The 13,255-nt window shown below is 44.0% G+C and overlaps 1 protein-coding gene across 2 annotated transcripts in view; it reads right to left on the minus strand.

The window, feature by feature from the left end:
* Window positions 1–13,255, minus strand: part of LOC144102045 (uncharacterized) — an 87,276-nt gene that overhangs the window by 22,664 nt on the left and 51,357 nt on the right. Inside the window, exons 3-5 of one of the 2 annotated variants that reach the window (XR_013308155.1) lie at window positions 8,384–8,543; window positions 6,476–6,613; window positions 1,928–2,510 (exon numbers count right to left, since the gene is read on the minus strand). The exons of the other annotated variant lie outside the window; for it this stretch is intronic. The gene's annotated coding sequence lies outside the window, so the exon portion shown is untranslated. Of the gene's footprint in view, window positions 1–1,927; window positions 2,511–6,475; window positions 6,614–8,383; window positions 8,544–13,255 lie in introns of those variants that run through there. 2 annotated transcript variants of the gene reach the window in all.

A 13,255-nucleotide genomic window follows, 5' to 3' on the forward strand; every position in this document is an offset into this window, starting at 1 on the left:
CGAAAGCACGAGACACCAGGAGAAGAAATACACAGGACAACGCTGGACTAACAACTGGTTTAATCAAAAAACGGCCAACTTAGAACACCAGAAGACGCATGCGTATCAGACACACTAAAAAACTAAAAAAAACAAATACATAAGTGGCGATTCACCAAGGAAGTGGACACACGCTCCAAAACTGGCAAACAACAAAAGGCACATACTTTGCCTGTCAAACTTGCACACGCAGGCATGTTTCCGAGTCTGCATGCTGTCTGATGGAAGAGTGCCAGCGGCATTCAACAGTGCACAAACTGACAGCCAGAGGAATGTTAGCCATTAAGTGTACACTCTCAGAACTGAGCTTTCTTGACCAAGGGGCCAATAGTAAGTATTGCTGAAACACTACAGACAGCATCAATACGCCTCTTTTGATCAAAAAGAAATGTCCTGTACGTATCACTGACATGCAATGAACCATGGCACTCTGGAAGCTTGTCTTGATCTGAACATACATACACACTGCATCAACATATACTGAGCAGAAATGGACAGTTCATTTCATATACTACAAAAATATTGTCTTAGATGCGATTGCACATGTATCAAGTGTTGAAAGTATTAACATAAAAAAATGTATTGAAAAATGCCAAATGATGGGTGAAGCAGCACATACATGCTTTACTAGTACAGATTTTAGTGAAACAAGTATTAAAAATTGCACTTTATTTCAATTTATCACAGCGAAGAACACTGCGACTGCAGTTCCAGTTAAACGATAAAGATATTGCTACTAATGACAAGTAAACTACCATTTAGGAAAAGGCACACATTTCACAGTGCAAGCATGAAAAAATGATGACCATGCAAATACTTGCAAGGCACCATACATAAGAAACGTATGTTCATAAGAATGCTAAATTGGCACCAAAAAAATACAAGAACACAGCTTCCAGGCTTGCTGAAAAGAAGAATTGCCCTCTGAATAGCTCCAAGTGGAACCAAGACAAGATTAGGTGAACTGCCTACCAGTTAACACATAGTACCCATTATATATGATCCGCAAAAAGCAAAAACAGATCTTTTAAGATTAAATGACTAGTATCATCAACCAAGTCTGCAATAAAGGCTTTGACATTGAAGGAACACAGGATAAAAAGTTAGTAAACTAGATGTGCCTGCGACAAGTTTACTGGTAAACAACAAGCATTAAAACTAAAACTATCTTGAATAAGCATTAAAACTAATGAATTGGTAAGCAACAAGCATTAAAACTAAAACAAACTTGAATAAGCATTTAAAACAAACACCAGAATAAAAAATATGACTAGTATTTCGTTACTCACAGAAACACCACATCTGGTTGAGCAGCTGTGAGAAGTTGACTGGTTGTGCTTACCACCTAGCACAAACCATGCAGTACACATATAGTTGGATATTATTGAATATTGTTTGGGAAAAAAAATTGCTCAATTCTCTGCAAGCTTGCCCCTCGCTCATTGTTTCACGCAACAAAGCACAGCATACATAAACCATCACAAATGCCGACACAGTTGGCCATTACAACTTCAAAACAAACATCCCACCGATAATCTCAAACAATGTATCAAGAAACACAACACATGAAACATGACTTGAAAGATCTTACAGCAAAGCATGATGTACATGAACCATAAGCGAATGGTCGAGTACTGTGTGGATAACCATTTGAACATCAAAAGGAATCAATCCCCTAAAATGTAAATAAAAAAGCTGCATCAAACAATATATGTGAAATTTAACTTGAAAAGTGCAGAAAAGCATAATCACCAAGCTTTCAGTTCTTTTCACCACTGATGACAGCGCCTGGAGCATTAAAAAAGATGGAAGGGTGACATTCTCTACGAGTTCTGTGCACTGCGGTGTCAACAGTATATTGCAGAAGTCACGTGCACTAAAAAAAACCATGAACCTCTTGCTCTTCTGTCATACGTTCCAAGCACACTCAGCTTGTGATGACTCTGAGTTGTATCAGACGACAGACCAGCGAATGAGTCACTGCCCGTGATTGCAAGTGACTTGCAGAAGTGTCATACACAGACCACAGATGTCTGAGCTCACAAGAAGACACTCTAAGTGGAAGACAGCACTCTAGAGAATTATATAAAGCACTCTTAGGCACCTCCACCTTTGTCATTCATAATGTCCTGTGCATCATCCCTACCAATCAGCAGAACGCGAGTATTTGGCGTCTGTACCTCTTTAGGTTGGCACTAAAAAAAAGAAAAAATGGCAAAAATACAGGGTGTGCCAAGCTTCAGCAAAAAGCACAGGTGAATAACAAAGCACGTCAGTTCTTGTGATGGGCAGATACAATACTGTTAAATAAGAGAGCAACGCCTTTACATGACGGTTTATGTGCAGCTCCTGTGAAAGATCCGAAGACTTCAGTGGCTGACTGCTGTGACATCTCTTTGCTCTTGCCTAAAAGTAGTACTGGCTACTACGGCTTGCAAAAGGTCTGCTACGGCTCACATTTCAATTGCCATCTGCAAAACAAATAAGTAAATAATGTTTTCTTAATGCACAGTTAACATAAATAGCATACTTTTAAGAAAGAAAAAGTACCAGAAAAAGAATGCAACAAAGAAACAACACACCATGTGTAATCCGCCTGCTGTGATGAAGTAACATTTAGCTCTACTGACAGCTCCCGCTTTTCAGCACACATGTTTCTTTCCTTTCTTTCACTTCAATCTTATAGCCGCCGCGGTGGCCGTGTGGTTATGGCGCTCGGCTGCCAGCCCGAAAGACGCGGGTTCGATCCCGGCCGTGGCGGTCGAATTTCGATGGAGGCGAAATTCTAGAGGCCCGTGTACTGTGCGATGTCAGCGCACGTTAAAGAACCCCAGGTGGTCGAAATTTCTGGAGCCCTTCACTACGGCATCTCTCATAGCCTTAGTCGCTTTGGGACGTTAAACCCACATAAACCATAAAACTTCGATCTTATTTCTATTCTTCCCATACCCACCAGCCAATGTTCAGCGTCAAGTCTTGATTGAAGCGGTTATGATGTGGCAAGCATTGTTCCTTTTCTGACCTCCTTATTAACAACCTATCTACCTAGCTGAAACTTGCATGCAGAAAGTGAAACAATGGTCTCAGCATCTAGAATGTGGAAAAGATTATTGCTGGTCTAAATGACCAGACTGAAAGTCAAAAAGAATGCAACAAGCTAAAACTCCTGTTCTTTACATCACGAAGTAGCATTTAACTAATGAATAAACCAGCTGCAAACCCAGCGATAACTTCAACACAAAGAAGTAAATCAGAGCGAAAAGACTGCAAAGATCAGTGAAAATAACAAAATCCAGCAAAAGTGGCTTGGTCATAACGTAACTACATTACCTGGGTACTTTGAGAGGGTAATACATTGACAGTTGACAGCAAAAAGCTGAAATCCTTGCGAAGAACTAAAACACCGGAAGCGTCAGAGAGCACTGCTTTTGGATTTACGCTTTTTTTTCCTCTACTCTCTTGGGATTCATTTAAAAAATTGGTGGTGGTTTAGCTCTGGTTAAACCTGGAGTTACGCGATAGCTACAGCTGCCTGAGTGGCAGGTCATGTGACCAACCACGTGACAAACCACGTGACCAGCCACGGCACCGCGACACCGGCAGCTGATCCGCACCATCTGACCAACCACGTGACAGCGTGGTGGCGCAGCCACTGGGTGGCAGCGCCGTCACGCCCAAGGCTCGGAAAGCTACCGTAAGTAGCATCACTACAAAACTTGAGCCTCAGTACACCACTCTAGTAAAGTATGGCCACTCACTCCTAATTATTCTCCATCAAATAGTGGTTGCCCACCTCACCTGCTCATTCCCCTACCCCTGCCTTGCCTCACATCCACTGGATTGCCTTAGGCACAAAAAGTGGAATAAACATGCTCACACTTGTGCCCCGTTAATCCGACCACCATTAATATGAACAACTCGAAAAATGGACAATTTTTGTGAGAACCAAACGTTTCCAATGCGGTTATGGCTCGTTAAAACGAAAACGGAGAGGGCGATTACAATTTTTGAGGACTAACACTTATTCCTGGAGGAGAATAAAAGCAACTGAATATAAAGAATTAGCCAAGGCACCAATCATGCCCATGCGTACCCTCAAAGCCAGGTATTCTTGAAGAATGTTTAAGAAAATATATATATATATATATATATATATATATATATATATATATATATATATATATATATAAACCGATTGATTGGCACTACAAAATTAAAAAAATAAAAACATTCCCCAATGAACCTTGGTTTCGGTGATCGTTGGCTTCCTTAATATGTTTGTCAAACGAGCCCCTCATTTCCTTTACCTTGTCTGCTAATAGCTTAACGGGGGTCTCGGTTCTGGCAGTCTTGTTGCCATAGGTAGCATAAGAGGGCTCTCGCACAGTTTCCGCCCTCGCCGTTAGATGACGTTCTACGTCACACTCGCGGTATTACAGGACGTGCTACGCCCACCGCTATGGTCGAGGGTGGCGCTGGTGAACACTCTCAAGGTTCCCTTACACCCAGTAAACATAAATACCCACGAAAGCAGCAGATTGGACAGCCGTCGCCGTAGCACATTTGGTAAGAGCACCGGACGCGATATTCGGAGGTCGTGGGTTCGGATCTCACCGGCGGCTTGGTTGTTTTTTCTGCTGCTTTATAAGTAATCTTCTTTAAAAACCGATTGATTGGCACTACAAAATTCAAAAAAATTAAAAACATTCTCCTATGCACCTTGGTTTCGGTGATTGTTGGCTTCCTTAATATGATTGTCAAACGAGCCCCTCATTTCCTTTACCTTGTCTGCTAATAGCTTAACGGGGGTCTCGGTTCTGGCAGTCTTGTTGCCATAGGTATTATAAGAGGGCTCTCGCACAGTTTCCGCCCTCGCCGTTAGATGACGTTCTACGTCACACTCGCGGTATTACAGGACGTGCTACGTCCACCGCTATGGTCGAGGGTGGCGCTGGTGAACACTCTCAAGGTTCGCTTACACCCAGTAAACATAAATACCCACGAAAGCAGCAGATTGGACAGCCGTCGCCGTAGCTCAGTTGGTAAGAGCACCGGACGCGATATTCGGAGGTCGTGGGTTCGGATCCCACCGGCGGCATGGTTGTTTTTTCTGCTGCTTTATAAGTAATCTTCTTTAAAAACCGATTGATTTGCACTACAAAATTCAAAAAAATTAAAAACATTCCCCTATGCACCTTGGTTTCGGTGATTGTTGGCTTCCTTAATATATATATATATATGTATATATATATATATATATATATATATTCTAGCACCTAGCAACTAGCACCGTCATATGTGCCACTGGCTGACGCAGACGAGAAACCACCGCCAACATGTCGGCCTGCCGCTGCTGCGAGGCCGTCGAGTCAAGGCTGCGGGAGATTTCGTTTGCTCGAACCACGCTTGAGAGCAGCACGATCTTGGCGTGCAAGTGCGTCAGTCACGTGATTTATTTTGTATTTCGCGGGGTGTCTTTGCAGCTGGGAAAAAAGACACGCGTGAGGGTTTCCCTATCGTAAAATGATAGAATGGGGGTTTCTGAAGGTGCTCAACAATTCTTCAAATGCAATCTGTTGTCTAAAGTCAGTATTTATTAATTTAGATAATTAACCTAATTAAACTATTAATTGCAAAACAAAAAAATGTCTGTGGTGCGCAAGATGGCTGTCACCTATATGCAACTAGTTTCACTCGTCTATTTCTAATGATTGATTTTTTAACCCTTGGCTCTAGTTAGCTGGGGCACCCGGTATATATATATATATATATATATATATATATATATATATATATATATATATATATATATATATATATATATATAGTGTAAGTACAGTATTACGACAAACGCGACTGTTCGTTTTAAAGGTTTATTGTGCCAACAGTTTCGGGAATGGTATTCCCTTCGTCAGGGCAGGCTTGTAAGCCTGCCCTGACGAAGGGAATACCATTCCCGAAACTGTTGGCACAATAAACCTTTAAAACGAACAGTCGCGTTTGTCGTAATACTGTACTTACACTTGTAAACTGGCGCATTGGAACCCCTACAGAATACAATATATATATATATATATATATATATATATATATATATATATATATATATATATATATATATATATATATATATATATATATATATATATATATATATATATATATATATATATATATATATATATATATATATATATATATATATACACACATTTGACTAAGCATGAACTGTAAACACACTTTTCTTAACAACTTTATAAGCTTCAAAGCTGCAACTGTAAAACTGTAGTGGACCAATAGCTTTCTTCTTTTCTGATCACACAAGTGGAGGTTGACATCTTAAAGTATAAACATGCTGCAATGGCAAGCGGGGCTGGGTTTGATTAGTCACCCAAATTATGGCTGCTAGTGATTATGATGTGCACAAAACACACACCTTCAGATGGGTCAGCAGAAGACGCTGATTTCTTTCGTCTTTGACTTCCGAAAAGCCTCTCAGGCGCGTGTCTCAGCCATGATTTTATTGAATCCTCGATGTTGGCCATACTTCCTTGTGGAAACTCCGCCGCGGCAGCTAAAAATAAAAACCACAAGTTGTTAAAATTTTCTGTTTAAACTGTGTGATAGTATTTCACTTCACACTAAAACACTGCTAGTGACAAATTGTGATATTAGCAAAAAAGGTTTTCTTAACAAAGAATACACGTTATAAAAAGTTTAGAATTTACAGTTGGCAGCTCAAACAGTAATGATGTAAGAATTTGTTATCAAAGTAACTCAAACCACTAAACCCACTTATAACAGCACAAGATAGCTCCAATACAACTGCCCTCACACAGCTAAGTTTGATGCTGTACATTTCATATAATTAGGCCCTTTGTTTTAGGAGTAAAACAGTAAAACACGCTGCTGTGCTCGAGGCGGCTGAAGTGAGTGTTTTAAAATTAAAGTGGGGAATTCTGTTCAGTCGTTGAGCACAGGCAGTTTTATTATTATTATTATCTTCTTGAAAGAACTGCAACAACTGTTCTCATCAGCAGCAGCAGGCTTTGTGTATTGCCTTGGCCACCAGGAGCACTCGGTGTTGCTGCAACCCTTTACTGTCTTATCTGGGCAGCATAAAATATGAACACCCGTACAAAAAACAAAGCCACACACACCTTTCGTATGCTTAAAAGATGTTCTCAAACATTTTTGGCCGCATTTTTTTTTTCATTGCTTTTACTTTTTGACGTTGGACAGCACTGCGATCGCAGGTTCTCGAAGGCCGCGCCTTTGGGCCCGCAAAGGTCTCGGACGGGCGCCTTCGCCTCAAAGGCCTTTAGCAGCAAAGGCGCAACATTTTTGCCGTATAGCTGCACACCTTATGCCTTTGGATATAAGAGCCGATTCTCAAAGGCCTTTGCAGTGCCCGTGTAACAGGGGCATTAAACAGCTGTGTTAAAGGTGTACAAACTTTTGTTTCATTCTCCTCAGCGATGGCCTTTGGTTTTCAGTTATTCAAAGACAGTGGGAGTAACAGCTATGACACGATTTTGTTGAAACCTTGGGCTTTAAAGCTTGTTTGCTCTTAGCAACTGTATGTACAGCAGCATGACAGTTCCAACATTTGGCTATAACTTTTGTTGGTCCACTTGTTTGCATGCATGTTAATGCAGCCTAAATGAACTGCTCCACTATACCTGCTACAAAACTATGTAACTTCCCAAATCAACATTGTGGTAATAAGGTATGCCATACAGGATAGCCCAAAATTATTTCAGTCACTTGGGGAGTTTTTCAACTAAGCAACTCACCCACCATTTTATGTGTGTTAAGCAAGCTGAATGAGATGCGAGGAAGTAAAGGACAGGTAATCCAACATCCCAATACTCCTTCCCCTAGACACTCACAAACCTTACAAAGAGGAATGAAAACTCTATTCAGGATTCTGCAGGGAAAAGTATCAATGACAACACAATGAATCACAAGACTACATATGAAATGTTTTTCCGGGAGCCTCCATGGCCCTTATCACTCGGGTTTACCTGCATAACTTTCTATTTGGCCAGAAGTTGAACAGAGGTTAACTCAACACCAGTTATTCTATGGCAAGTTCCTCTTATAGCTCTCGCTGCAAGAGGCAAACACTGAACTTGTTTGCAAAAATCCATTCCATGCCCATGTGTCCAGCAGAAAAAATTTTGAAATAAAAGGGGAGAAATGTCTTTTTTTCAAGTTTCATTCTTACAATGTGGAGAGAGGTACAACATTTGTGGCTGCTACAGGCAACCAAAATTAAATTTTCTGCAACTGGTTCTCCACCGCACTGAAGCTTTTAAGCAAGCAGTAGCCTTTGGCTTACCTACAATTGCATTGGACATCTTCAAGGCTGAAAAGTTCAGCTTGTTTTTCCTCCCGACCCAAGAGAACTTTGTTGCCAGCTGATCACTTATTACATATGCCAGCATGCGCTTAGCAGCGACATTTGAATTTTTCCCCCCAAGCTGCACAAGCTCTCGCACCTGCAAAGAAAGCATGCGCTGTTTTTAAGAAACGCATCTCCAGTACATAAAGAGGATCAGATCATTTTGCAGAATATTTAGCTTTTTGGCAAGTGCATGTGCACAAAAGAAAACAAAGCTGCTGAAAAAAGTGTATCACACATAAGAAACAAAACCAATGCTCAAAAGATGTTTAACAGGACACAACATAATTGCCACTAAGCATTAAACATAGTCGAGTTGCATTACTGCTAACACCGTGCACATGCTCTAACACAAGCATATTGCTCTGCAGTTAAGGATTTCTTGCATATGTTTACCGTATACTATACTGTGGGGTTGCAAATTACACAAAAATTACCACTGGAGACTGTTTGCATACCGTATTTACTTGGTTATAGCACACACCTTTTTACTGGAAAAAAATGTCGCCTAAAAATTGCATGAGTGTTACACTCGAATATGACTATGCCAGTAACACTTCTTTTTCTGCCCTTTAAAAATGGAGGTGCCTTACAATCGAGAGCGCGTCAGAATCGAGTAAATACGGTATTCTGGTTGGCAAAGGCTAGTTTACATAGCTTTAGGACAAAATTTTGTCACTTCACTTACAAGCACAAAAATTTTACTCTTAGTGAAGCAACAAATTGTACGTTTCACATGTATACAAATGGTAAAATTTAACGACATCATTTCCAAGCTATTTCGGGCGCTCGTTTTGTAGAAAAAAAGTAGTAAATATTTGCGCCTATGTTTTTGTTAAAAGACCTGCAATGAGGCAAGAATCCACACCGCATCTCCTTTAACATATGAATATACTTGCATTAGTATTGAAAATTGCTTCAAGATGTATTATGAGGCAGTTGACTGAGAGAAGATGCTTAAACAGATTTTTTCCCTACAAAATTTGCCGCGTCGAACTGTACACATGTGCATGTAAAAACACAGAGCATCAAGGATGCTCTGTGTGGAGCCCAGCGTGGGCTCATAGAAATGTGCACGATGGGAACTTGCACTCAAGGCAGCCGAGCTAGCCGAGTTACTATCACAAGCACCAACACTGACACCAGAAGCTTCGATGGAATGTTCAGCAGTCACCACAGCAGGCCCCTTCATCAGCTCACGAGGGCGCTCATCTTTCAGCGAGTGTTTACTTGTGTGACCAAGCAGTGCCAATGACTTTTTCGCCTCCCGAGAGGCTTTTTCACATACGCGTGCATCGCCTCGCTGTTGCATAGCCATAACTGTACCGATGTATACAGAAATGTGACTTGCTGAAAAACAAACTATGACAGCACGCGCCATAACAGTACGTCCGGTTTTCACATGTACAACGAACCTAAATTGGCTGAAGATTGTAACAAAGGAGAGCAACCCGAAACTACAAACGAACGTCAGTCGGCTAAAGGAAAGAAAAAGGAAACCAACTCACGTTTCTTTCCTTTTTCCGTCCGGCTCCTTTCTAGCGTTGAGTCATCCGAAATCAGCACAGAAAAGGAAGCTCCAAAAGTACGCGAGAAGACTGTGATAAACAATGAATTAATCAGTCTTACCGCTTTCATGAGCTCCGCACTGTTCCCGCTGCGCGAAAGAGCAGCCGCGCGCGCCGCCACTGGGCCGGCTTTGGCAGTGGCTAGCGCTGGCTGGAGCGGAAAAGTATTGACAGTTTTGAATTATTTGAATGTTTAGAAACTGTATGGTGGCGGAAATTGATATTTGACGCATGTAACCGTTCGTTCGGCAAGAAAAACTCGTACATGTGCACTTGCAAAACATCAAACGTACAAAAACGTACAGCGGATGACCGGAGGATCATACAGCGCCGAACCGACTCATACGTCCTAAAGAGTAAATCCGCAGGACTTTCACCGGTTCGCAAGTGATGGACGTCCAAAAGCAAACATCCACAGGACCTCCGATGGTTTACTACCAGTGGATTTTGTTAATTTCCGGTTACGGACGTCCGGTTTACAGCCGATGTACATCCAAATTGGGTTGCAGACAGTAGCGGACGTTCGGATCTGAAACGGATGTCCGACGGACTTTTGTGGTCCATTGGGTTGACTCACCATTCCTGGCCGCCTCCCCGCCACTCCAGCCCAGCGCCTCCGGCCCAGCCGTACCTCTTCCCGCCACACGGAGTAGGCTCAATACCAGCTCAACGCATCGCCCTTCACTGGATTTGTCGCCACAGCCTCCTGATGGCAAGGCGCGCTCTGCAGCAGCGTGCGTGTCGCTGTTTTCGGCATTCCCGTCTGCCTCGTCAACGCAGCAAACAGCTCCACAGGCCTCTGTAGTGACGTCGATGCCGGGGTCAGCTGATGCTAAAGAGCTGTCGGCAAAGCCCACGCCTGCTAGCCTCACCCCCAGCCCCTCTAATGGTACGCAATGCACTCAATGCCCCACGCCGCACGTAACGAAGGCCAACCCAGTGTCAGCAGTACCAATCATGGTGATTTTCATCAGCTCTACTTTGCATGACAAGGACCCCGCACCGCTGCCAGCACCTGTATTCAAGTTAAACCAGGCCACTGATGTGGGCACCTCTTGCTCCCCACCGGTGTTCGCATCTTCAAAGAAGCCTCACACCAGTGGCTCGGCCACGTCACAAGCAAGTTCAACGCCAGCCTGCCGAACACAGCCTCTCACCCACTGCAGGTGCAGTTTCCAACCACGCTGCAGCGTCATCAGCCGTCGTCTAGCAAGATGCTTAGGCTGGCCCGGCCAACGGACGTTCCCTTGGTCGCTGTCGCGGTGCTGAGGGCGCCTCCGGTTGCCGCTACCTCGCCGGCGTCCTCCGCCATGAACGCCTTGGCACCAGTAGCAAGGGCGACGCACGTGTGGCCGCCCGCTGCGTTCAAGCCCATCACAGCTGGCAGCGCGCATGTCCCAGTCACATGCTATCCACCTCAGCCATTCCCCTGCCTCGCACATCGCTGCGCCTCCATAGCCACCTGCCCTGGTACGGGGCAGCTCCTCCTGGCAGCAGTTACGAGAATATCACAGCCCGCAGCACAACTAGCTGCCCTCAACTGTCACCACGCCTCCCTGGACGCCTCCGAAAGCTAGGCCGCAGCGCCACAGCCAGGGTCGCTAGCCTGAGCCGCGCCTTCGGGCCCCGGACGGCCTGCATGATTCTTTGACGGTTTCACCAGCACTTTTTTACCACCGCTTTTGTGCATCATCATTCTCATCATTTGGCTCCCCTCGCACTTTGCGAAGCAGCCAGGCTCGACCGCCCGAGTTTTCTTTTCCCGTCCGGTGGCCTTCACGAACTCTGACTTGAACTTCATTAGCATGTAGAAACTTGTACATACCGTTTTATTTTATTTTATTCCGCATCGCGCTAGGGGGAGGGGGAGCATGTGTAGCGGCGCTGATGAAGAAAAGCTCGCTCTCGCGCTGGACGGAACGCATTCGGCAACCGGCCTGGCCAGCAACGTCGACAGCCCGCTCCGCCGGCTCACCAGGCGCGGCTACCGGCTCCAATAAATATGGATCGCCTTCCACAATTTCTTTCTTTCGACTTTAAAAAAAACATGTCAGTGAGGTTGTATATTCACTCTCCATTAGTATTCAATATAAATTGTTCCTATCCAGTGAAAATAATCATTGCGTCCGTATAGGTTAACAATCAGGCGTAGTGAAATTTTTGTTGGTAAACGTCATCGTTCCCTCAGATGACGCGGTTGTTGCAATGCGCGTGCCTTATTTCAATTTTTCCTCACACATTTCTCTCAACTCTCCTACAGTCTAAATAAATTAGTAAACCGATTGTTGGGGAAAGCAATTGAGCAGTATCTGTCTTACATCTCGACCACATTCTGATAAAGTTCGCGAAGCCGTGGCAATAGTCTCAGCTGTCCTCATCTGTGCACTTTCCAAGAGGCATTTACCTTGACGATCGCGCAGTATGCCACTACTACAGCCGAGAATTTTGTCGCTCAATGCGACCTCCTCAGCGAGCACCGCGTCGCTGCTGCCGTATTTTCTGGCTGTGCTGCCTTCGACTCTTGCCCGCCATTCGTTTCTGCCATCCATAAGATCCTCGTTAAGTAGCAGGCGGAAGTGTATGCCAAGCGTGCTTGAAATGCGTTATCTTCATCGGCTTATAAAACTAGTGTGTCCTCATTTCTAGGATCCTGATTAAAAGGCATCAAAACAGTGCTTTGAGTAACCTTTACCTTCAAGTTCGCTGGCAGTATGCGACCGCCACAGCCGAGAGTTTTGTCGCTCAATGCGACCTCCTCAGCGAGCTTCGCGTCGCTGCTGCCGTATTTACTGGCTGTGCTGCCTTCGACTCTTGCCCGCCGTTCGTTTCTGCCACCCATAAGATCCTCGTTAAGCAGCAGGCAGAAGTGTATGCCAAGATTGCTTGAAATGCGTTATCTTCATCGGCTTACAAAACTAGTGGGCCCACTTTTCTAGGATCTCGATGAAAGGGCATCAAAACAGTGCTTTGAGTAACCTTTACCTTGAAGATCGTGGGCAGTATGCAACCACCACAGCCGAGTTTTGTCGCTTAATGCGACCTCCTCAGCGAGCATCGCGTCGCTGCTGCTGTATTTACTGGCTGTGCTGCCTTCGACTCTTGCCCGCCGTTCGCTTCTGCCACCCATAAGATCCTCGTTAAGTAGCAGGCGGAAGTGTATGCCAAGCTTGCTTGAAATGCGTTATCTTCATCGGGTTACAAAACTAGTGTGTCCACATTTCTAGGATCCTGATGAAAAGGC

The sequence above is a fragment of the Amblyomma americanum genome, chromosome 1 (assembly GCF_052857255.1).
Source record: "Amblyomma americanum isolate KBUSLIRL-KWMA chromosome 1, ASM5285725v1, whole genome shotgun sequence".
Lineage (NCBI taxonomy): Eukaryota > Metazoa > Arthropoda > Arachnida > Ixodida > Ixodidae > Amblyomma > Amblyomma americanum.